The sequence below is a fragment of the Lacerta agilis genome, chromosome 2, assembly GCF_009819535.1.
Source record: "Lacerta agilis isolate rLacAgi1 chromosome 2, rLacAgi1.pri, whole genome shotgun sequence".
Taxonomy (NCBI): domain Eukaryota; kingdom Metazoa; phylum Chordata; class Lepidosauria; order Squamata; family Lacertidae; genus Lacerta; species Lacerta agilis.
The window spans coordinates 41,704,563-41,727,918 of record NC_046313.1 but is presented as its reverse complement, the minus strand read 5'-3'; the positions used below and the strand labels follow the sequence as shown (position 1 = coordinate 41,727,918).

Genomic DNA, 23,356 nt, shown 5'->3' with positions numbered 1-23,356 from the left:
TGGATAGCATAAAATGAGGTCACACTTTGTCTTGCATATCTTTGGTTCTTTGCATATATATTTTTAAATGGCCGTAGAAGCCATGTGAACACACTGAAAAGTTTGTTAGGAAGACTGCCCTATTATAGCATGCTACACTTGAGGCAAGTATTTATTTTATTTTATTAAAACAAAACTTCTTGCATAGCGACTGAGCTATCTATAAGACTAGTTAATCTAGAGTTGCTTAAACACTTAAAAATAAAAATAAGATAGCCTCATCATATATCCATTACTCAGGCGGCAGACCACTAATGAAGGGAAGAAAGTAACAAGAAGCACTAGGGTTAACTTCTTTTGAACATTTTGTTTTCATTTGCAGACTGTGTTGAACCTTAACATCCATTGTGTTTGTTAAAGGATCACAGTAGCTTAGCATTGTAAAATATGGAAGACTTTCCTTTAATGAGATGACCAGGCAAATTATAATGACATGAAATTGTGTCAGCTCAGTTTCATTAATGAGTGAGACCTAGAGTTCAAATAGAAAATGTTCAGTTTAAATTACAGATTCCCAGCCCCAGCCCCCACACACTGTGTTAAAAAAATTTTTTATGATTGCTTGGGGTATTTGGCTCTATTGCACATTAGCATGACATGAATTAACACTCGGTGGACATTGTCAGGGTGTGACACTTTTTCTTCAGAAGTTATTAATGTGTCTTTGTGATAGACATAATCTTCCAAACTTTGAAAGAACAATTCCATTTCTAATGTATTGAGAAATGGTTGTGTAAATATTAGAGCTTTGCATGTTCATATTCAGGGAATTTGTTTTACTATGTCTGAACCTGATCACTGAGGCATGCATGATTCCAATTCCTTCTTCCCAAAGTGATCCTAAGGTATAATATGTCTAGTGAGAGATGCTGAATTTTGAATTTAGATCACTGTCACGTGAACATACTCCAGCATGCTCCTAGTGGTTTGTCTATATGTCCTAGAAATGGCAGATTGTTTTTGAAATCGGCCCACTACTTAAATAAAACTAACCTGGGTTACACATACCATGTTTTATGCCTTTTTGGAAATATTAACATTTATTTTGTTCAAGAGTCTCATACTTTACAAACCTGATCGCAATACTGGTGTTAAAATGAGAACCTGTTCTGATCTGAAGGCTTGTAACTATTCTGTTTTGTTAAGAAGATACAGTAATGCAGTCTGTTAAGTGGCCTCCAGAAGTTTGAATGGTGAAACTTTAGTATCAGAAAAGGTCTCTGTCCAGATGAAGAATGGACATTAATATGAAAAAACAATATTCATAGTACTACTTAGGTAATACTCTTAAAAAAAACACCCACCTTGTTTGGATAAAATGAATTTGGCCTCATAAGGCTTCTTTTAATCAGATGAATGATAAGAAATTGCAGTAAACTTATTTCCTGAAGATGGTGGATGGGTGCCTTTGCCAAGGACAACACAGAGTTTCTTCACTTTGCTGCAATGTGATCTGATTTTTTTTAAAAAAATAGAGGTTGCAATTCTATACGCACTTGCCTGAGAATAAGTCCCATTGAACTCATTGGAGCTTAATTCTGCATAGACCCTGCATTGGCTTCTTTGAAAATCAGGTTGTAATTCACCTGAAAATTTGTAAGCTTGTTCTTTGACATCTTGCCATAGAAGGGCCTTACTGTTTTCTCTGTGGGTTTTAGTCGCTATGCTGCCACTTACTTTGGCAGTGCCTAAATTGATATTTTCATTATAGGTTGGTGCAGACCAAATAATCTTGACCACTTCCCGTGATTGCAGAAAAAGGAACATGCTGTGGGTTTACTACAGAAACACCTCTCTTCTCAAGCTCAATTTCCCCTTCTTTAGTCTATACCATAGTTAAGGACTACATCAGAGCCCACATTAACCATGGTTTAGATCAGTGTTTCCCAAACTTGGGTCTCCAGCTGTAGCTGGACTATAACTCACATCATCCCTAGCTAGTGGTCAGGGATGATTGGAATTGTAGTCCAAAAACAGATGGGGCCCAAGTTTGGGAAACACTGGTTTAGACTAACTGGTGTTGGTCTCTAACCAGAATTTGAAGCTACTTCAAATGCTTGCTAAGGTCAACCCTCAGTTAATATTAACCCTAATTGCAACTGGTGCCAATTAACACTCATTTAAATTTGGTAACAAGAACTTGAGCAGAAGAGGCGAAGGGGCTGCAGGGAAGAGAAGCACGTAGTACCACGGACAGCTCCTGGTCATTCACTATTGTTAAGCCTACAATCCAGTGCAATACTTTGGAATAAGCCCCATTGAAATTAATGGGACATGCTTCTGAGTAGATATGAGTAGCCTTGTGCTGTACAGATTGAGTGTGTGTCCTTTTTATACTGGGCTTGTCTGGTCAAATGCATGAGTGACAGTTTCAAAGGCGTTTTGCTTTATTTAAAGCTTCACTTACATTCATTGAAACTTGTGGTCTCTCACCGCCCCCCAAAGTCTAAAGTAAAATATTCAAAATGTTGTACAAATTTACTGTCTAGCACAGCTGAATCTGGCATGTTTGACAAACAGAAGATTTACAGCGTTGATCCTAAGCATGTGAATTCAAAAGCGAGCTCCACTTTTTCCTAGCAAGTGTTTTTATGTTTGCAACCTTACACACACACTTGCCTGCAGTAGGCCTCATTGGACGCAGTGAGATTTACTCCTGAGTAAACATTTATACAATTGGGTTGTTGGCTACAAGTATCCAGTTGTCAATAGTAACACCAGCATTATTAAACGATAGAAAATTTTAGCCCAGGGTTTTTTTGAACATAGTTGTCATGTAATATCTTCTAATTGTTCATCTAACATTCAGTCTAATGTATTGTGGCCTTTAATTTGTCAATAAATGCTGATGCAGAACCATATCTTGAAGATATGAGGATTATGACACACACACACCACACACACACCCTCTCCTCTGTCCTCCCTCCAGTCCTGGGTATATTGGTAAAGAATGTACAAGAACAATTGTTGATGCAGAAGTGAAGAGAGTGCATATCCATCCAAAGCAGCATATATGTATGGCAGTATACAATATGAGTGACATGTGAGAGTGGCATATGAGAGCAAGCAGTAAACAGGCTTGTGACAAGGAGTGTTTTAAAAAAAAAAGAACTTAATTAATTTGTCAGGGTGTTGCCAGTTTATTTTTGTCAGCAATAAAAATGTGCATTTGTTACTCTGGCACTGACAATCTAGTTGTCTTTCCTCACATGTGTTTTTGTTGGCGATAAATCACATTTTCCCAGCACTCAAACGGCAGTATTTCATTGCTGGGAAAATGTGATTTCCTCTGCGATTGGGACATATTCCAATAATTTTTGTAGTTTGAAGTTGTGAATTTCTGCAAGCCATTTTGTGACCTTATTTACAGCTTTATTACTTCAAAGGCTTAGTACCCCTTCTATATCAAGCAAGTGCAAGATACAGAAGTGTATTAAAAACAAGAATGATAAAACAAATGCTGAACACCAGGAAGAACACCCCTTGCTCCACCACCTTCTTTTGAAACAAGTCCCTCCCCATCTTTAAATATAGTTCATTGCAGATAGTGTGCTCCAACTCTACCACACATGCACATCACTGTTCCCACCCCCACCCCTTTTTAAAGCTTCTCTCCCTTGTGAGCTAATGGTACATGAGAAGGTTCAACTATGTCTTGTGCAATCCGACAATGAAAAAGTGATTTTTTGGGCAGCAGTTACACCACTGAGAATACTTTTGAATAGTTGACTTTGTACCTAGTTGTCAATAATTTATGTCTATCATTCTATCTCGAATGGCACTAGCTCTCTTGAGATTGAAAGTATTACTGTTACTATTTTATAACAAATAATATAGCCTAGCTCAGAAATTTTGTTCATCCAAGTGCATTATCCTAGAAATGTATGTTAGGATAGATAAGTTTGCTGTTAACTATGCAGGTGGGCATCATTTATCCATAGTGCATTTCACAGCTGTGGCTAAGTGAAGAAGGCTCTTATAATATTTTGAAACTTTTATAATCTAAGTAACTTCAGCAGGAAACAAAATTCAAGCATGAACCTGCATGCTTGAATTCAAACAATGGATTTCCATGGAATTTCTGAGCGCCCCTCCCCACTGGATTCTGGAGCAGAAAGAACTGGATTTCCAAATCCAGCAGGAAGTTGTGATTGGTTTGCTGGTTGCTTTTGAAGAATCTTCTTGGCTCCCACATGAACAGATTTCACTGACTGCTAAATTTAGAGGACCATTGCAATAGTTTCTATCTGCAAAGTACAAATCAGGCCTTCATCATTTCCTTCTGAAGAGTCGTATGAAGGGAGCTGAAGGGGAGGACTAGAATAAACAGCAGGCAGGTTAATGCCTTTGCAGAGGCCAGAAAAGCTCCAGTGTACACATAAGATAGTCAAATTTGAACTGGTGTGTGTGTGTGTATGTTTAAACTACTCAAATATGTAAGATACCCAAATATAGGGAATCCACCCTCCCTCCAAAGGTCACCTGAGCTTGTAATTCATTTGCCTCAGCACCTACTACCCCCAGGGTAGTGTGCAGCTGGTTTGCTTCTTCCCATGCATTCCCAACTTAGATTGCAATAGTGGGGAAGAAATGACAGTACAGAAGACTGTTGACACCAGTTGACACTCTGAAGGTTTCCCAAACATGCTTGGTGCTTCTATATGCTGTGTGTCTGTACTTTCTAAATCCATTTGGCTCAATTCATTCAACCAGGGGGAGTTCAAATGACATACCCCAGTAGTCTTGGTGGCATGTTCAGAAGCCTCAATTGTGTTGTTTGCCAGGAAAACTGGAAACAGTTTTCCTAGCAAACCTAGCTTAGCAGTCAAAGAGTAAGACGAGAGGTCCTCTTGTAGTTCATGGATAGGATAAGGAAGCAAGAGTGGGGATAAATGGACAGTTCTCTGAAGTGGAGCAAAGATCATTATTGAGACTTGCGCTTCTTAACCTGATCTAGAGTTAGCAGTGAGTGGTGTGGTGGCCAAGTTTGCAGATGATACTAGATTGTTCAGGATCATGAAAAAGAGATTGTGAAGAGCTCTGAAAGGACCTCTCCAAACCTGAGTGGGTGGGTGATAAAATGGCAAATGCAATTCATTGTGAACAAGTGTAAAATGGTAAGCAGAGATCTGGAGAAAAGAGTGGAATGGACAAATAAGTTGGCAGGATGGTTCCTGGGCACTTGACATATGAGATTTCAGAGACCTCTCTTATAAAGTCTATTCACCCATTTATTTATCTGAGAGAGTATAAAAGATCAGATTTATTCTGAATTTGGAGTCTGTGTCACCCATTACCAGATTGAACCATTGTAAGAAAATGATCCCTAGTGTTTCCAGAAAGAAGTGGGAAAGAAGACTGCCATGTTGGGGATTGTCTGTTGTTTGCTAGGGACTATACCATTTGCCTATCAGGACTGACCCACATCCTAACTTTTAATAAGGGTACCTAAGCAATTAATAACATTACAAACCCTCTGTAGCAATTTAGAGGCTATCAAGTTTATTTTAAATGAGCTCTCAAACTATTTGTTGCTGCTACAAAGTTAACATGCCTATTCTGGAAACTAAATTTGCTGCTGAAGCAATTGCACTTATACATAGATATTGATGTTCCTATTGCAATAGTTATACTGTGGGTAGACCAAAAATTATTTAAAAATTTTGTCCTCTCTAACGTATTTGCATTAGCACTTAACCATTGGAAAACAACACAGGAAACAAGCAATATAACCACAAGGACTTTGGTAATAATTACTGTAGTGTGGACACTGCACTGGCATTAATGGCTTTTACTGATTATTATAGTATTAATTATATGGTCATCATACTGGTCTTTAATTGCATGATTGAGTGCTGGACATGACTTTAGGCTGAAGAATCTGATAAGTTTCCTGTGGTTTATGTATGCCATTATGCTGTTGTGGTTATATGAGTAATGCAGAACAAACTAGAACAATACAGTGAGCAAATTCCAACATTTAACAAAGCAAGAGTAAATTATTAAAAATTACAATTGGCTTGAAATTGGCTCTCGCTAGGAAGTTGGTGCCTGCCACCTACAAACTCCTCTCTCCCAGCTGTTCCTGTGTGCTGTGATGTCACAGTATGTTGGAATATTCAGAAATACTTTAACTGGTGAGTGGAAATTCCACTAAGAGAAATACTGACAAATATCCAGTTTCTGTGAGCAGATCATATCCTGTAGTGTTTTTTTTTTTAAGTTTTCATTGTGTGTGTGTTGTGTTTATGGATTTGACTTTTTTATACCTTTTAATACTCAGAGAGCAGGCAAGCCTACCCAATGAGAGTTGACTCTCATGGCTGAGGGCATTTTAGAAAGACAGATGTGTACTGGGAGTCAGGCTTATTTATGTGATAATTTCTATCTGACATTTCTTCTGAAGAGGTCACAGTGACTAACAACAAAACAAAAATCCAGAGACCAATTGCTTAATATAGCAGTCCACAGCCCAAATACTTCCTAAAAGGGAAGGTTTTTTCCAACTTGCAAAAGGCTCATAAAGAGAAGGTGTGATGGGTTTCCTTTGGAAGGGGATTCTCCAGAGCTTAGACAAGCTGTTTTAAAGGCCCCCTCCCTGGTATCAACCAAGCCCTATCTGTTTGAGAAGAGTTAACTTTTAAGTTTAAGCCGGAGCTTTGAAGAGACTGTTGGACAATCATATTTCTTCTAATAATCTGAGACATGAATGAGTCCTTTGCTGATGCATCCATCCCCATTGCATGAGCTGTGATTAAACCAGGAAGTCTCTAAGGAGGAATCAATTTCTGTTTCATCTTTATTGGAAAATCATGGTTCCCAACTTTGAACAAGTTGAAGTTGGTTTAGGATTCTGGATTGTTTGGAAGTTGTCAACATAATCTCTCAGCTGAGATGAAACTAGGTATTTAAGCATGTGCTGAAGGAAGAAGCAAAGGGATGCAGAAGCAAAAGGCTCTTTCATATTTTGGCTTAATTTGAACTGGGCCATATTTTAAACGTGAAACAATGATCAGCACTTCCTAAGCTAGAAAATGCATACTAGAAAGCAGATGGGAGAAGGAGAAAATGGTTAGGAAATAAGTCATACAGAGATCAATTGATGGAGAAGCTTAAAATACTTTAAAAAAAGATCTTGAAGACTTGGAATATGTGTAATTATAGCATTTGTTGCCAGTGGAGCGAGTAGAAAGCATTTCTTACATTTCAGCTGTGTTTTTTGGTCATATAAAATTGTATGAGTTTCTATCAGCCGGATGTTTGCTCTGCCAGACTCCTTTCATAAGAAGAATCTGAGCTTGAAGTGCTGAGTGCTTTGAAAAAGCTGTCCACTTCAGTTGAAAGAGACAAACTAGGCATTAAGCTTGTTTGAAAACCTAATATCAATTTTGGGGCCTGAGAAATTTTGAAAACTCTGGCTCTTAAGCTTTATTGCCTATTAAATGTTTTATGGGAGCTTGAAAGTATGAATTATTTATTTGAGACATAGGTCCGTTTTAACCTACTTCTGTAAAACTTTGCATTTTGGCTTGTATAAAGTATTTCATGCTGTTTACTTTAGCACTAAACTATACTAAACTATTAACAGTAATATTACTGCTGTACCTCTTTTCCCGCTTTCTAAGCAGCACCTGAAGTGGTGTAAAAGTAAAGGTAAAGGGATCCCTGACCATTAGGTCCAGTCAGGGATGACTCTGGGGTTGCAGCGCTCATCTCACTTCATTGGCCGAGGGAGCCAGCATACAGCTTCCGGGCCATGTGGCCAGCATGACTAAGCCACTTCTGGTGAACCAGAGCAGCACATGGAAACAGCGTTTACCTTCCGCTGAAGCGGTACCTATTTATCTACTTGCACTTGATGTGCACAATATGCTAAAAACAATACAAATGCCACAGTAAAATTAAATTACATCTTTGAAAAAAGCATGGAAAACTCAGCTCCAAAACCGTCATAGTAGTGGTGTAGTGGTTAAGAGCAGTAGACTTGTAATCTGGGGAACCGGGTTCGTGTCTCCGCTCCTCCACATGCAGCTGCTGGGTGACCTTGGGCTAGTCACACTTCTTTGAAGTCTCTCAGCCCCACTCACCTCACAGAGTGTTTGTTGTGGGGGAGGAGGGGAAAGGAGAATGTTAGCTGCTTTGAGACTCCTTCGGGTAGTGATAAAGTGGGATATCAAATCCAAACTCTTTTTCATAGAAATACCAGCAACCTGGGAGACAGTGAGATAGCAGTTCTCCCTAGGGTTAACACAGTTGCAACCACCTCTTCCATGATCTTCCAGATATGCTGCACTGCTACCCAGCATATTGCAGAAAATAAGATGGAGGAGGGAGATGGGAGAAGAAAAACCTTCCTTCTCTCGCCATGAGCCACTACTGCTTCCGCAACCACTGCATAGGTCAATAAACAGAAGAGAGGGGTTTTGTTTTGTTTTGGTACATTAGTATAAACAAGTGAGTGTTTTCCCGAACCCTTGGAAAATAATCTGAGTTTTTCCAATCCAGTGCCCCTCAGCACCTCCCCACCAATAACTCTGGATTATTTATGAATGAATCCAAGGAGCATTTGGGATAGCATGCCATCTGTAATGCATGACCCAAGAGGAGGCAGCACACTTTTGGAGTCACAATACAAGTTGGGACATGGAACGGTGCCTTCTTTCTAGTTGGTATAACATTTAAGCCAACTCAGTATTTGAGTGGGGACGAACTTAAAAGGTGTAATGATATTGTGTCAGGTTTCTTATCCAGTGTGGATAGTGCTATTTACGATATGCAGTTACTTCCACCCCTTTTTATTTAAGTACGTGGGGGGTGGCTGGGATAAATGATTGTTGGCAATAGCATGAAGGGAGCAGAGGTTTAATCTCCCCCTCCCCTTCAGCACTAGAGCAAACTTCTTTTTGATTGTGTAACGATGATTCCTTTTGCATCCTTCATTTTTAACGAGCAGCTATAATAGGTTTAGGGCTAGTGGCACTATAACATCAAGAGGAAGTTCTCTCATTGCTCCACAGAAATAGTGGTAGGTAGTCGCAGTCTGTTTCATGTAATGTAACATCCAAAGTGTATGTGGCTGAAATTAAACGTATTTGTAGTTGCACATAGTACTTCTTTCTATATTTTCTTCAATTTTTCTTATTTTCTTTAACATTCAGGGTTTGCTTAGGGTTTCATGCTGGATTTTAATGTATTTTATTTTAATTTATTTTAATCAGCATGTGGTCTAGAGAAATTTTTTTTATAATGAGTTGACGAATAAATATAATAAATAAGCATGATGTCCAGACTCCAGAGCTGAACACAGTAAAGCAAATCAATTATTATTATTTTTTAGGGGGGGAACTGTTTTTCATCAATCAGAAGTGAGTATGTGTGGATAAGGTACTCATAATCATAAGAGCACTGAAGTGCAGGATTTCATTTTGATTAACTTTTTAATTGGGTTGACTTTTGAGAACAGAATGATGCATCAACACTCGATGCATCACTTGACATTTTGGTGATGAGGCATCTATTCTGTATGTACAATGACTGAATAACTATCTCTTAGCTGTATTGCTTTCATTTTAAAAAATAAGAGAAGAACCAGAAATTATCTGAAACTAGCATAGGATAACATTTCTGTAATGGTAACAGAAACTTGCATGTATTGTTTTTTAAAATTAAAATAAATAAATAAATAATTCAAGAGAGGTCGTTATGAACTGGAATCTTTGATATTTTATTTTTTGTTTCTAAAAAGCTATGTGAGGGCAAACAACTCCACCCCCTTGTGTTTAAATGCAGCTGATTGATAGTCATTTTTTCCAGAAGTTCTTTAAGTACAGCAGAATAATTTTTGATTCTCGCTTAAAATATAATCAGCCTCATCACAGTAATACATATTTTCTCTACAAATGTCCCAGCTTCTAGAAGCATGAAAGAACGATGGCTGCAATCCTAAACACACTTACAAGATGTAAGCCCTATCTAACATAGTGGGATTATTTTTGACTAAACATGCTTAGGATTTGAATGGATGTAGCTCAGTGTTAGAGAACTTGCCTTTGCAAGCAGAAGGTCCCAGATTCAGTCCCCAGCATCTCTAGTTAGAGCTAGAAATGTCCCATGTTTGAAAACGTGGGATTTCAGCTAGCAGTTAGAGTGGACAATATTGAGCCAGGTGGACTCAATAAAAGGCAGCTACTGTGCCAAATTTATGTATAAGCTAGACAAGCTATAGCTTAGGGCCCCATTTTCTTGAGGGCACAAAAAAAAATTAAAGAAAAAAACCTGGATGTACATTTCCAAAATATAAGATAAAAAACAAATAAATAAAACCTACATACAGCAACAGTGTTTTGTGTTGTATAGGCTCCTATGATGTAAGTAATGGGCCCTGCCTGCTATATAAAGGGCCCATTACCTTCAGAAGCTCAGGGCCTCATCTAACCTAATCCAGCCCTGGGCAGCTATAACCAAAGTTAGTTCTTGGGTTTACTGTTCATGGTTCTTCTGGAGAGAGATAAAACCACAAGCTTAGATCTGGGTAGTGTAGCAAGAAGAGGGCTGGGGGAGGAGTAAAGCATGCTTGTTTCTTCAAGCTTAGCCATGGAATGGTTCAGCATATGTACAAACTCGGCCATGTTTGAACTGGAGGAATTTGGAGAATCAAACTGTTTGGTGACACTTTGCTTTTCCAAGGAAACAACAATAGCTTCCCTGCTGCATATATTTAAGCAGACACTTTTTTAAAAAAGAAAGTGTGTTTAGAGTCTCGGAGCAAGTGTGTTAGCATCCTAGGGTAACTAGCTCAGATCAGTAGGGGGAAAATGATCCTGTCTTGATCTTTATCCTGTTTTCTGCATTAAGGTTCATTCTGTATGCTTTAAGGAATAAACAGAGAAGCATTATAATGTTCTCTTATTTCCTGCTGATTTTCTCTGTTAAATATAGGAAAAAGGTTATGAAAGGGCAAGCAGATTCTATGAGTTCACATTAGTTTGTTGAAATGCTGCAAGGTCATTGTTCTCTTCCCCCCCCCCCGGCCACCACTGTGTATCCAGGTCGATTTCTCCTGCAACTGTTCATATCAGGGCAGGGGTGGGGATGATTTCCCCCCATAATTTCATTTCCTAAGTCAGTGACACTTTCATCTATGCATGTTCTGTCATCTGTGCACTCACAAAGCGGTCTGATCATCATAATACATATTTTCACACTGCAGTGGAATGCCGGCTTCCATTTTTTAATCAGGTGGAAGCTGGTTTGAGGAAAGTGCATCAAATTGCAGTATTCCTCTAAAAGCCACAGGATGTCGATGATTGTAGCTAACATGTGAACCTAGCTTAAGACAAACAGCAATAGGAGCACGCTGGAGCCACAGTAAATGGAAATGTGAATAACCCTTCACTCTCCAGCGAAGATAAAACACTGCCTAGTCACAGAACCATAGTTTGGAAATATAGAACTCCTCACAGACTATTCCTGTGCACTTATTCCCCCCCCCCTTTAGTTTTAATTGTGGCAAACATTATCTCATCACTAATATTCTTGCTAAAAATTGCCCCAAATCTCTGATCATGGTTTCAAATTGGATTCATGCTCACTGTAGTTAGGTTTTTCTTTTTCTTTTTTAAAGCACTGCAAACATAGTGCTATCATTATTTCCAGGACTGAAAAGGGAATATCTGTATGACGTGGGCAGGTAAATGCATTTTAATGCAAGAGTACCAACACACTCTTTTGACAAATAAATAAATCATGGAGGCACCAGCAGTCATGATGTGCTCCTTGCCATAGCTATGACGAGTGCCAACAAATGCTGGACAGATCACCGATTAATGCGTTCCATGATGGCTATCAAGATTATACCTCAATGCAAGCTTCAAGGAAAGAAATCAAGGTGCACAATGAACACTAAGCTCTTCAAGATCCATTAAGCGGGATTGCTTCCAAACAACTCTAAGAACCATCTGCTTTTCAGAGTCCCCTGATAACAGTGAGGAACACAGGACCAAGCTAAAACATCCATTTACAGCCTGTGAACAAACTATTGGATACCAAACCAATAAACACCAGGACTGGTTTGATGAGGATGACAGTGAGATTGAACGCATTATTGACAAGAAAAGGAAGGCCTTTCAGATCTGGCAAAGAGATAGAAACTGTGCCACTATGAAAAAAACCTATGCCAACACTAAGGCTGAGGTTCAAAGAAGAACCAGAGAACTAAAGAACAGCTGGTGGATAAAAAAAAAGCTCAAGAGTTCCAGAACTTAGCTGACACCCACGATGCACAGAGTTTCTTTAAAGCCACAAAGGACCATCTATGGGCCAATAAATCATGGCATATGCCCCCTACACTCAACAGACAGTACCACACTTCTAAAAGATAAGAAGCTATTGCACTGCGTTGGAAAGAACATTATCTGCATCCCTTTAACCGCAACTGCCCCATAGCTGCTGAGGTTCTCTGGGAGAGTTGTGTACAGTTATTAACCAAATGAAAAACAACAAAGCCAGTGGACCTGATGGGAGACCAGCCCGAAGTCTTCAAAGTGGGCGGAATTGAACTTACACAACAACTTCACAAGCTCATCGGAAAATCTGGGGAGAGAGAGGAGATCCCAGCAGACTTTAGGGATGTCAAAATGATCAATCTCTTAAAAAAAAAAGGTGATAGTTTCCACAATCCATTCTACCAAGGCATCTCTTTATCTCTTTATTAGCTGTGGCTGGCCAAAATCTTACAGACTCACCGTTAAGAGTGTGTTCATGGAAGACAATCTTACTCCAGCTACAAGTGATCGCCAAAGAAAGAAGGAGGAAGAGGAGCGAACAACCATCACAGAATAAGGTTTAGGCAGTATCACACCTGTACTTTATGTATGCTTTTATTATGTAACACGTTTTAAAGTATAGTGAACCTGACAAAGCATAGTCATAGGGCAGAATTTAATGTCACACTTTGTGTGAATTAAAGCACTGTTCTGGGGATTCCCCACCCCCGTACTCCCACAAGCCAATTTTGGAGGGTGGACAGTTTAATACAAACGTATGCAAAGCCATATTTATACTGAAATTAGGCAGTTGCATTAGTTGTGCTTTGTAATATGCAAGTTACAAAGTATGTTTTCTAAAAGTTTCTTGTTTTGCATCATTGGGGCAACAGAAGCCAGCCTTTGGTGATAATATGTTTGAGACACAAGGCAAGATAGTAAACTGTAACTTGCTAAGGGCTTGACAGCTCATGCTTATTACTCATATATATGCCTCAGCTTATATAACTAGCTGCAAACAGGATTATCCCCATTTATAAGGAATATTTGTATGTGTTCAGAAAACCTGACGGTTATGTGCACCTTTGGGATACTTTAAAATTGCCATGCTCTATCTTCGAATTTGTTTTTATTTAATTGCCATCTTCACTGCTGACCTACTTATTGCCTATTTTAAAGGCAAGTCCACACACACACACACACACAGAGAGAGAGAGAAGGAGAGAGAGAGAGAGAGAGAGAAACCTCCATTTATAAAATTGTTCTGAAACTGAACTTGGTGTCTTACCCAGTTCACTCTGAATTCTGACTAGTTGCCCAATGTAAGCTGTTACACTAAATGCTGAGACACAAACTCTGGCTGCATGTTGTTCATTTTTGTCTCTAAACTTAAAAAAGTTTGCAAAAAACATGGGCATAGTTGTGAAAGTATATATATTAGGCAGCTCAGTTTTCTGGGAGGCAAGTTCAGGTTTGGGTTTCTGTAGCTTCAAGTGTCATTGATTCCTAGGACATGATGCAAAGTTGTTTGATTTTGTGCCTATGCCCTCATTAATCATTGCTACATCAACAGCCAGGAATGCCTTTTTTGTGCAACCAAGATGTGCCACCCAGCAGTTTGTGGGCACTGGGCAATAGCAACTCATCAGTATCAGTGGTTGGCATAAGTTAGTGTTGAGTTCCAAGGAAAAGGAAAAGGTTTGCCACTGCTTCTGGTCAGCGTTTTGTGGCGGCAGATTCCCATTTAAAACTCTCTTGATTTGAGTGTGCCATTTTGTCTATGATATGATTTAAAATTCTGCTATGGAAAATTACATAAAATGAAATATTAATTTTGAATTAATACTCAGTTTGCATGAAGAAACATAGGCAAGGGCTGAGCTTTTCTTACTGATGGTATTCATTGTAATGATTTGGACAAACTTTCTATCTCAGGGTAAATAAATAACACTATTGCTGCTTTCACGGAAGAGTTCACTTTTAACTTATTGATATTTAATTTGATAAAAAATAAATTAAGTCTTCTTCTACCATGGTTAAAGAGTTGGGAATGGGCTACAGCTAGGGGCTCCATCTCCTGGGGGCTGAGCCAGGTTTGACTCTGCCCCTGACTCCCCTGATGTCAGGTGCATAAAGTCAACCCCCACATTCTACTTTGAAACCTGGTGCCTCTGGCTACAGCAGTGGTTCCCAACCATTATGGGCCTAGGGCATATTTTGAACTCTAAGAAGCTCCACAAAATAATACACACACCCGCAACCCAGGAAAAATACCTAACCCGTCTCAAAACAAGCAACCTTTGCAAACAAGAAAGCAACAATAAAAGTCATTTTTTAATGAAAATTGGGAGGGGCAATGCCCTTGCTTAGTATCAAAGTGTGCCACATTGGAAACCATAGGACTACACTGGTACAGAATCACTGTATGTGCTGAAACACAGATTCCTCCAAACTTCCATCTGCTAATCTTAACCATTGTCAAGTGTTGTGTCAGTACTGCTGTTCAGCACAGTTAATGCTAGCTAGGTTTCCATTTTAATAAGGATTTATGATCAGCTACAAGCCCTAAAATGCTGGAACTTGAGATTTCTGGAGAGCTGTGCTACACAATTTGATGCCTTAAACTTTGTACAATTACATCTAAGCCACTATGTGAGTAACCAAATAATTAGTACATCGTGACCCCCTATCCAGTTCAAAGCTGCTTTATATGCTACATATTAGAGGTTCATTGACTCTACAAGTGATATTCCTAAAATGCTTTGGCTAATGCTGCACAATGATTTTTGCAAGCAGATCATCTGTTATAAATCATCTGATAATTTTCACTCTGATCCTCCTTTTGAAAAGGGAAAGTTCCAGCAACATGTAGTAGCTTAATTCCTGTTCTGTGCCCTGGGAAGATTCTTTTAGCTGCTGTTATTCCAGGCGAAAATAGGTTCTTTAACTGGCAGTATTGAGCTTGCTTCATTGAATCCACTGTGGTAACCAGAGAGACCAGAGTCAGACCCAAAATAAAGTAAATTGGAAATACTTATTTAAATCAAAGCAGATAAATGATTTTAAAACAACAACAACAACAACAACAACAACAACAACCCAGAGCCAGGTTACCCAAAGGATTGCCTGCCTCTTTACAGATCTGTAAGATCACTTAGATAATCTGCAGAAATTTTACGTGTGGCAACACACTCTACAGAATATCACAGGGTGTTTACCAGAAAATGGACATTTTCTGCAATTGTCCTTGCACTTTGGAATGCCGTCCCCTTTGACTTGGTTGCTGCTAATGGCATTTTTGGAGAGAAAGTACGAGACCAGGTTAAAACATAACTCCTGGCAGCATGGCATGCGGGGTGTGTTGTAGGGTGTGCTGATGTTACGTGTGCACACGCTGATTGCTGATGTTGCATGGCCCCACCCCCCTGAATCATGGGGGCAAGGTGGTGGGCTTGCCTACTTCCCATAAGCATTCATATTTCATAGAAGTGATCCATGTTTTTCCCTATCTGATGCAACTTCTTCTTCCAGATCTGAGAGCCCTAATGCCTGCCTCTCTATCCTGGCTTCTTGTCAATACAACATTATCTAGAAGTGCATACTCACCACCACCACAGAAGTTAAACATAGTAATATCACCTTAAACAATTTTAAATGTTATAGAAACAGTAATGACCACTCCCCACATCAAATGGAGGGCAACGTTTGCGTGGTTGTGCGCAGCCCCCTGAATTCCTGGGCAACACCGGGTAGTTCAGACTGGCTTTGCCTTCCCCCAGAAGGGATACCTGGGGTCTCCGCCTACCCAGTTTACCGTCCAATCCTGCCTGGGGGAGGCATTGCCAAGGGATTGGCCAGGTAAGGGGAGGGACTACCCAGCCCACACAACAGAGTGTGTAGCTTACCTGAGAAGCAGCGTGCAGCGGTGACTCCACGCCCCCAGTGTGGCGGCGATAACAGGGTTCCCCATTAAAAGGATATTGGGGGAGGCATTGTTCATATGCTGAGAGGTTGTCATTGCTCTCCCCCACCAATGGCAGAAAAATGGGGGCAGGCTCTCTGCTTGAACATATGTTCTCCATAGCCAGCCCAATCCCCACACATTCTGGATAACCCTGAAGTTTCCCAGATCCCCGGCTGGGGACTGGGAAGGATAAATGCCCAATGCCTGAGCCAAGGTCTCCCTACATCTGAATCCTAATAAAGTTGTGGCCAATTTTAATCCCATAGAACGTTGTCTTGTGTCATTATTCCACTCGGGGGTCGCCTAGGGTTTGGGGGACTCCGCCTGTCCACACAAATGTTTTTATTTATCATTGTTTATCCAGGAGTACTTGAAATATCACTTCCAAATCATTTTCTCTCCAACTCTCAGGTTATTGTGGTGGTGGTAGTCGTTTTTAAAAAAGCACTGTTTAGGAAATTGCATCCAAAATGAGGTTGCTGACTTTTCCGCCAATCATCTAGTGAATTTTTTGAAATTTATGCAGGTAGGGAATGAACATCATTAGACTGAGACTTGCATTAGTGCTTGTTGATTTCTGCTCAAAAATGAAGCTGTTGAGAGAAACCTTCCTTATGTAAATTCATTTTGAATTTAGTAAGACAAATGTGGATTAATTAACTAAAGTGGTGCTATTATGTATATGCTTATTTTCCAAAGTTTGGGAGCAAAACAATTCATTGCTGAGGAAAGCATACCTATAAGATGTGAGAATTTTTCTAACCTCTACCATTTGCTCAGCAGTTCAACACAAATCAACATGTGCATATTAAATACCTCTCTACGATTTTAATAGTGTTTTTAAAATGCTTCTATGAAGGCATAATCAGTGGAATATTGAGTTCTGTGCTCTCACAAATAAATGTTGGAAGAATTATCTATGTTGCTTACCTTGTCTATGTTGCTTGCTTCATGAGAAGAATGTGAATTGTGACAAGTATATTCTCTGGGTTATTAACTGGCCTTGTCCTTTAAAAGCTAATTAAAACAACTTTGTAACAAATGACTGTTTGTGGAGAATCATGTTATGCACTACCATGGCTTGCAAGCATTCCTTTATTTGTACTTGTGTTGTTTTTCAATCACTGCAGATGAATGAAGTGACCCAAGAACAAAAGAAATGAGCGAAGATGAATAAATCAAAACTAAAATTAGAAAAAGCTAAAGGCATGCATGTTGCTCAGGGCACCATGCAGCTGACATATGATGTGATGACAGGCAGCAGATGAATTCCCATTTTGAGTCTCCAAATTTTGTTCACTACACAAAAGTAATAAAATTCTGCCCAGTTGGTGCACTGAGGAATTCTGAATAATATGACCAAAAGGCAGTATTCTCTCTTCCGCAACCAGGGGCGTAGCAAGGGGGGCAAGGGGGGGCCACCCCGGGTTCCACAATGGAGGGGGTGACAAATTACCAAGGAACAATTTTTTTTTGAAAAAAAATTTTTTTTAATGCCTGCTCTGAAGGTCTTAACTTACTATACTAGGGATTATATATGAAAATTATATATGAAATTTCATGCATTTTATGCCCCTGGGTACCAATTTACCTTGCTATGCAACCCCCTCATAACATAAAAGAGAACCCAGAAAATTTAGGAAGATATTATTATTGACAATTATGCTGTTGTGAATGGTTGTGAATATGCTGTGCATATTGTATACATTTCAGTAGTCCAGAAAAACACTATTAGTCTTCAAAGTGTCACATCGTGTTTTTAAATATTTGTTTTAACAGGCCAGAACAATTGCCCCTCTGGAATAATATTGAATGCTGGCAGTCCCTTTGTTAATGAAAACCATTAAATAATAGCAAGGAGAACAATCTATATATGTGATATATTTTCTTGAATCACACTACTCGTACAATGGCAGGAAGGAGGCAGCATCAGTAGCACAATGCTACATTTACTAGTTTAAACATCAGCTGCTAGGAAGACTCAGGATTGTTGTTTGCCAACTGATGGTAAAAGTGAACCCGGTCTCTGCTTAGAACCTCTTGATCAGCTAGTAGGGATGGAAGGGTGAAAGTAGGGCATCTGTAGATGTACAGATTCAATGAGTCTTCAACAATTAAAGCAGCAGAATTGGTTTTGATCGTCAGCTCCAGGGCCTCTTGTGGCACTGAAGGATAATTGTTGGCATGCTGGTCATAGCATCTGTTGCAGTTCACAGCTAGCGTGCCCCCTTTTCTTTTGCCTGAATTCACTGGTGTCCAGTTTATGCATAATCCAGTCGACATGACTTCTCTTATTAAGGATTCCAATGCTATACTGCATATGCTCTTCTAAGGAACTGGACTTGAGAGCACTCAAGACTGCATAGGAAAGAGGACCCAGAGGTCTGGTATAGAGGAAAGAGAGGTGGTGGTTGGAATTGCAGCAATTTATCTGAAGAGCTTAGCTTTGGAAGTATTTGGGACTCTCATCAGTAGTATAATTAAAAATCGGTGGAGTTTAAAAGAACTTTAATCCAGCATGGAATTGGTAGGATACTGAAGCATTCCACAACTTTGCTTGTTTAATAATTAGAGCAGCTATAAAAAGAAATGCAGACTGGCTCTATAATGGATAATTTCATTTGGACTGCGTCTGTGAGAAATGATTTCCTCCTTGATATTTAGAAGCACGGCGTTCTGTTTTATAACAAATACAACAGAAAATCATTGGGATTTGTTTCCACACTCCATTTCCTTAATACCTCAAATATCTTCGGAAAGGTGAAGGAAAAAGCAGGTTCCATGAATTGCAAAATATTCTGTGGAATGTTTTCCAAATTAAACAGTTGACAAGTGAACCAGAAGTTAAAGAAATGAACTAATCTGAATAAAACAAGACTAAAATGAGATGCATTTACATTCTGAAAACTTCCTATAATAACATGCATAAATAATCTTGACAACTGCCTTTAATGGCTGGAAGCATCATTATTGTTGTTTTCCATTATAGTGGCAATTCTGTATCAACTAATCTGGGAGTGAGACTTATTGAACTCAGTGGGGTTTACTTCTGTGTAGACATACACAGAATGGCAGTATCAGTATTCTTTGACCTTTCGGCTAAACTTGTTTATACTTGCTTGTTCTGCAATAACCAGAGTGTAATAAGCTGGGCATTGCTGTGTCTTGATGTGTCTTGAATATTGTGATGCACTGCAGAAGAAGGCTTTTCTGGACCACTATTTTGAAAGTCCACTTTTCTGTTGTGTCATCGCTCTTTCCACTATGGATAGTTGTAGTTTTTAAACTCTTTGTGGATTGTGTAAAGAAACCTGATTTGCTCCTTCTGTCTACATTGCAACAATCTGTAACAATTGTTAGTGAAAAATCTCATTGAAATGTAATATTGTTGTTTGTGGAGGGGTGCTCCATTTAACATGAAAACATTAACCATTGCCAGGCTATAGAATCGGGATTTCCAAGCTTTGGTTCATGGATCACCAATGGTTGTGTCTGCGAGCATCTTTGGGGTGGTCCGTGGCATGTCGATATTAAAAATCCATATTGATTTCAAATTATATTGTTATTGCTTCTTTTCTTTTTTGTCTAGTTTTTTTTAATTGTACTACAGTTTAAATTTTATGGAAGGCAGATTGTAATACAATATAAGAAACAAAAGAAGTAATAAAAACACAGCTAAAATTGTTACAGCATCTAGCACAGGGCATTGTAATTGCTACAACGGGTTGAAAAATCATTAAATGGTCCACCAAGACCATTACCAATTTTCAAGTGGTCTCTGAGGGGGGAAATGTAGAATAAAGGTGTATACAGATGTTACCATGTTATGCACAGTCGATGCAGAATACTGTCATGCACAGTCGATGCAGATCATCTTTTCTCTGCAGCAGTACAACCTTCCATACCAACAAAATATCTGGCTGTTCCTCCTTATACAATTAAACCTGATTTGGCTGCACTTTCACCAAAAAGGGGCCTTTCCCAGGCATATTTGTCACCTCCTCCTCCATGTAAAGTAACACTGAAACTTGATGAGGTTCTGGAACTTGTTGCTTTTTTCCAATTTTGACAACACCCTGATCCTGTATATGATATATTACAGTGATCCATGCATTCTACTCAAAATAGCTAGCCCATAGTCCACCTGCACCTTCAGTTGTGAAGATTATGCATGTGCAATCAAAAATTTCATAGATTCCTTCATATGAATGTTCTTAGGTGTATCTTTATCTAGCTGTCAACCTCCTTTTGCTGGAAACTTTGTGCCCATTAGGATTTATTGATTAAGATTGTTTTTTCTCTTTTTCCTTTTGGTGAGTTGATATTTCAGTTTATCGTTTTCATTCAAACTGCTGGTGTGTGGTTTTTTAAATAACAAAAAGAAAGTGATACGCAAATTATGGATGAGTTTGAGAACAGATGTAGAGTCTGCAAGAATTCAGAGAGAACTTAGAGAACTTCCCCACTGATTAGAAAGGCACTGCGGTGGTTTCCCAGCAAAAGGACCAGAAAGGTAAAATCAGACTGGTCTTAACTGGTTAGAAATTCTTGCTAACAATGCATCTCAAATTGTTTTTAGATACATTAATACAAAAAAGTGAATTACTAAGGAAAATCGAAACAGTTTTCCAGACTGCATACTTTTGAATATTTCTGTTGCTGAGGAATTGACTTTGTTGTGGCCAGCAAATATGCTAAGAGGTATTTAAGCTGCAGGTGGTAAATTACAGTCATTTCTAGGTGACAGGGCTCATAGTCATGTACCCAATCATTTTCCCCCCTCACTGCATCCTTGTGAAAACTCAGTTTGTTTTAGTTCGAAGCTCATAAATTTTGTGCTAGCCCATTCCATTCCTGGGGGTTTCTTTTAGGTGTGACTGGGCAGCAGAGTCCCTGTTGTGCATGTCAGGGTCACATGGCAGGGAGGAAGGATTTATTTCCGGTCCTTGGCTGCATGATCACAGATTATGGCTGTACACATGACTCAGGAGATGGGGGGGTCAGATTCCCCCCTTATTGAATAACTCCTGCTCGGACTACTTTGATTTCGTTGATCTAGCTAATTGGTTTGTGTGGTTCCTGTAATCTGTTATAACCTCCTTCTTTGGAGGTCTTTAAGCGGAGGCTTGACAGCCATCTGTCAGGAATGCTTTGATGGTGTTTCCTGCTTGGCAGGGGGTTGGACTGGATGGCCCTTGTGGTCTCTTCCAACTCTATGATTCCATGATTCTATGATTCTATGATAACCTATTTTGAAACATATGTTGTATCTTGAGTCTTCTTTATGGGTGTGATGGCAGTAGTCAATTACTTGCTCTCTATGGGGTAGCAATCCCCTCTAAAGGATAATTTTATCTGCTCACTTTTAATACTTTACTGTTTTATGTATGATGCGTTTTATTCTGTTGCAAATTCATTAGGGATTTATCACTGAAAGTGATCAATATTTTAAATAAAAAACATTGAGTGTAGATTTTACTAATTTATCATCCTTGTGAAAATCCTGATTCCAACAGGTCAGTTTGGTCAGACTCATGTTGGTAGCTTCGATAACACTGTCCAACCATCTTGTCCTCTGTCGTCCCCTTCTCCTTCTCATTGATAGTAGGTCTAATTTGAGTATATCATTGGATACCACCCATATCATAGAGAGTAAAAAAATACTTTGTTAAGTCTGTGATTAATCTTAAGCAAGCTTATATGTTAAAGAATTTCCAGGGCAAGTCAGCTAGCAGCGCACACACACCTGTTAAATCATGTAATTTGAATAAATGTTACTTGTATGGCTTGGGGACAAAGCTTTCCAAATACGTGAAATGGTAATTAGGCTCATTTTGTTTTGTGCATCCAGTTGCAGAGGTCAAGATTTTGGATCTTGATGCACTTGATTTGGACAGTTGGCTCCATTGAAAAGGAGAAAGAAAGAAAAAAGCTTAATATTCTATGTATGTGAAAAAGCAATTAGCAATGCAAGCATAACAGCATCTTTACAAATCAGATGGATGATCCACCCACTCTGATAGCAACCTGCTTAGAAGGCTTGGAAGGGAATAACAGTACAGGTTACTAATCGAATATTCTAGTCCATATTAGTTACTCATCAGCAGCTTCTTATGGTTGACTACTTAAGCTTGGCAAAAAGTTATATTTTCCGAGCTTCTTAGCTAATGAATGGCTACCTATATTTGATATTTTGTTTTGGGTTTTTTTCCTTTGGAGTTCTTCTCTGTCCAAAAGACTTGCAGTATGTAATTATGATTTCACATCAGTTAAAAATAGAGGATATTCAGTGTAAAAAATAATATATTAAAATAAGCCTGGCTGGCAATCATATGACATTTTTAACTCATATCGTAGTAATGCTTCAGCAGTGCTCTTCTTGTGTTACAATGCTTCTTGGCGGTAGGAATTTTTTTCTTTTTCTTTTTGCAAATTTACTAGGGGGGGGGGAGAGAAGAGGAAATGAAAACAACAAAATGAAACCTAAATCACCAGCTTTTATATTCACAGGTCAGTTAGCATAGCTTAGCACAGCAAGTGGTTCCTTAGATTGGGCAACCATAGATTGGACTGAACTTGACCTGCCTGTTCATGCTTGCAGTGGCATCTCTGTGATAGGTGGTGCATCACTGCTTCTTCAGGTGGACAGGACAGGCAGGGCAACAGTGTTTCCTGGAGAGGTAGGTGTGGATATGGTTGGTGGAACTGGAAGTGGAAGAGGTCACCAATGAACCAGACTCAAGACTGACAACTCCAGAGATTGAGGTGGAGTCCTCATGCTGTAGGGACTGATGGGAAGATGGAACAGGGTGAGTAGAAACACTCACCCACAGCTAAGACTCTCTCCAGGCTCGTCGGGCTCTCCCATCCTGGGCCAAGACCTTCCCAGGCCACTGGATCCTGCTGTGGGGTCGTCTGTCGGTCACACCTCTTATCTGTCCTGTCTTGGCCATCCCCCTGACAAGCAACTTCAGACCAAAAAGAAGCTGTCCCTGGGCAAACCAATATCACATTACCGCAAAAGAAACTTGTGATAAAATGCATTAGTCTTTTGAAAAGACACTTGGGGAATATGTCAACAAATACAACA

At 39.3% G+C, this 23,356-nt stretch overlaps 1 protein-coding gene across 6 annotated transcripts in view; it reads left to right on the top strand.

Moving 5' to 3' along the window:
* Positions 1-23,356, top strand: part of GABRB2 (gamma-aminobutyric acid type A receptor subunit beta2) — a 106,518-nt gene that overhangs the window by 3,589 nt on the left and 79,573 nt on the right. The window lies entirely within an intron of this gene.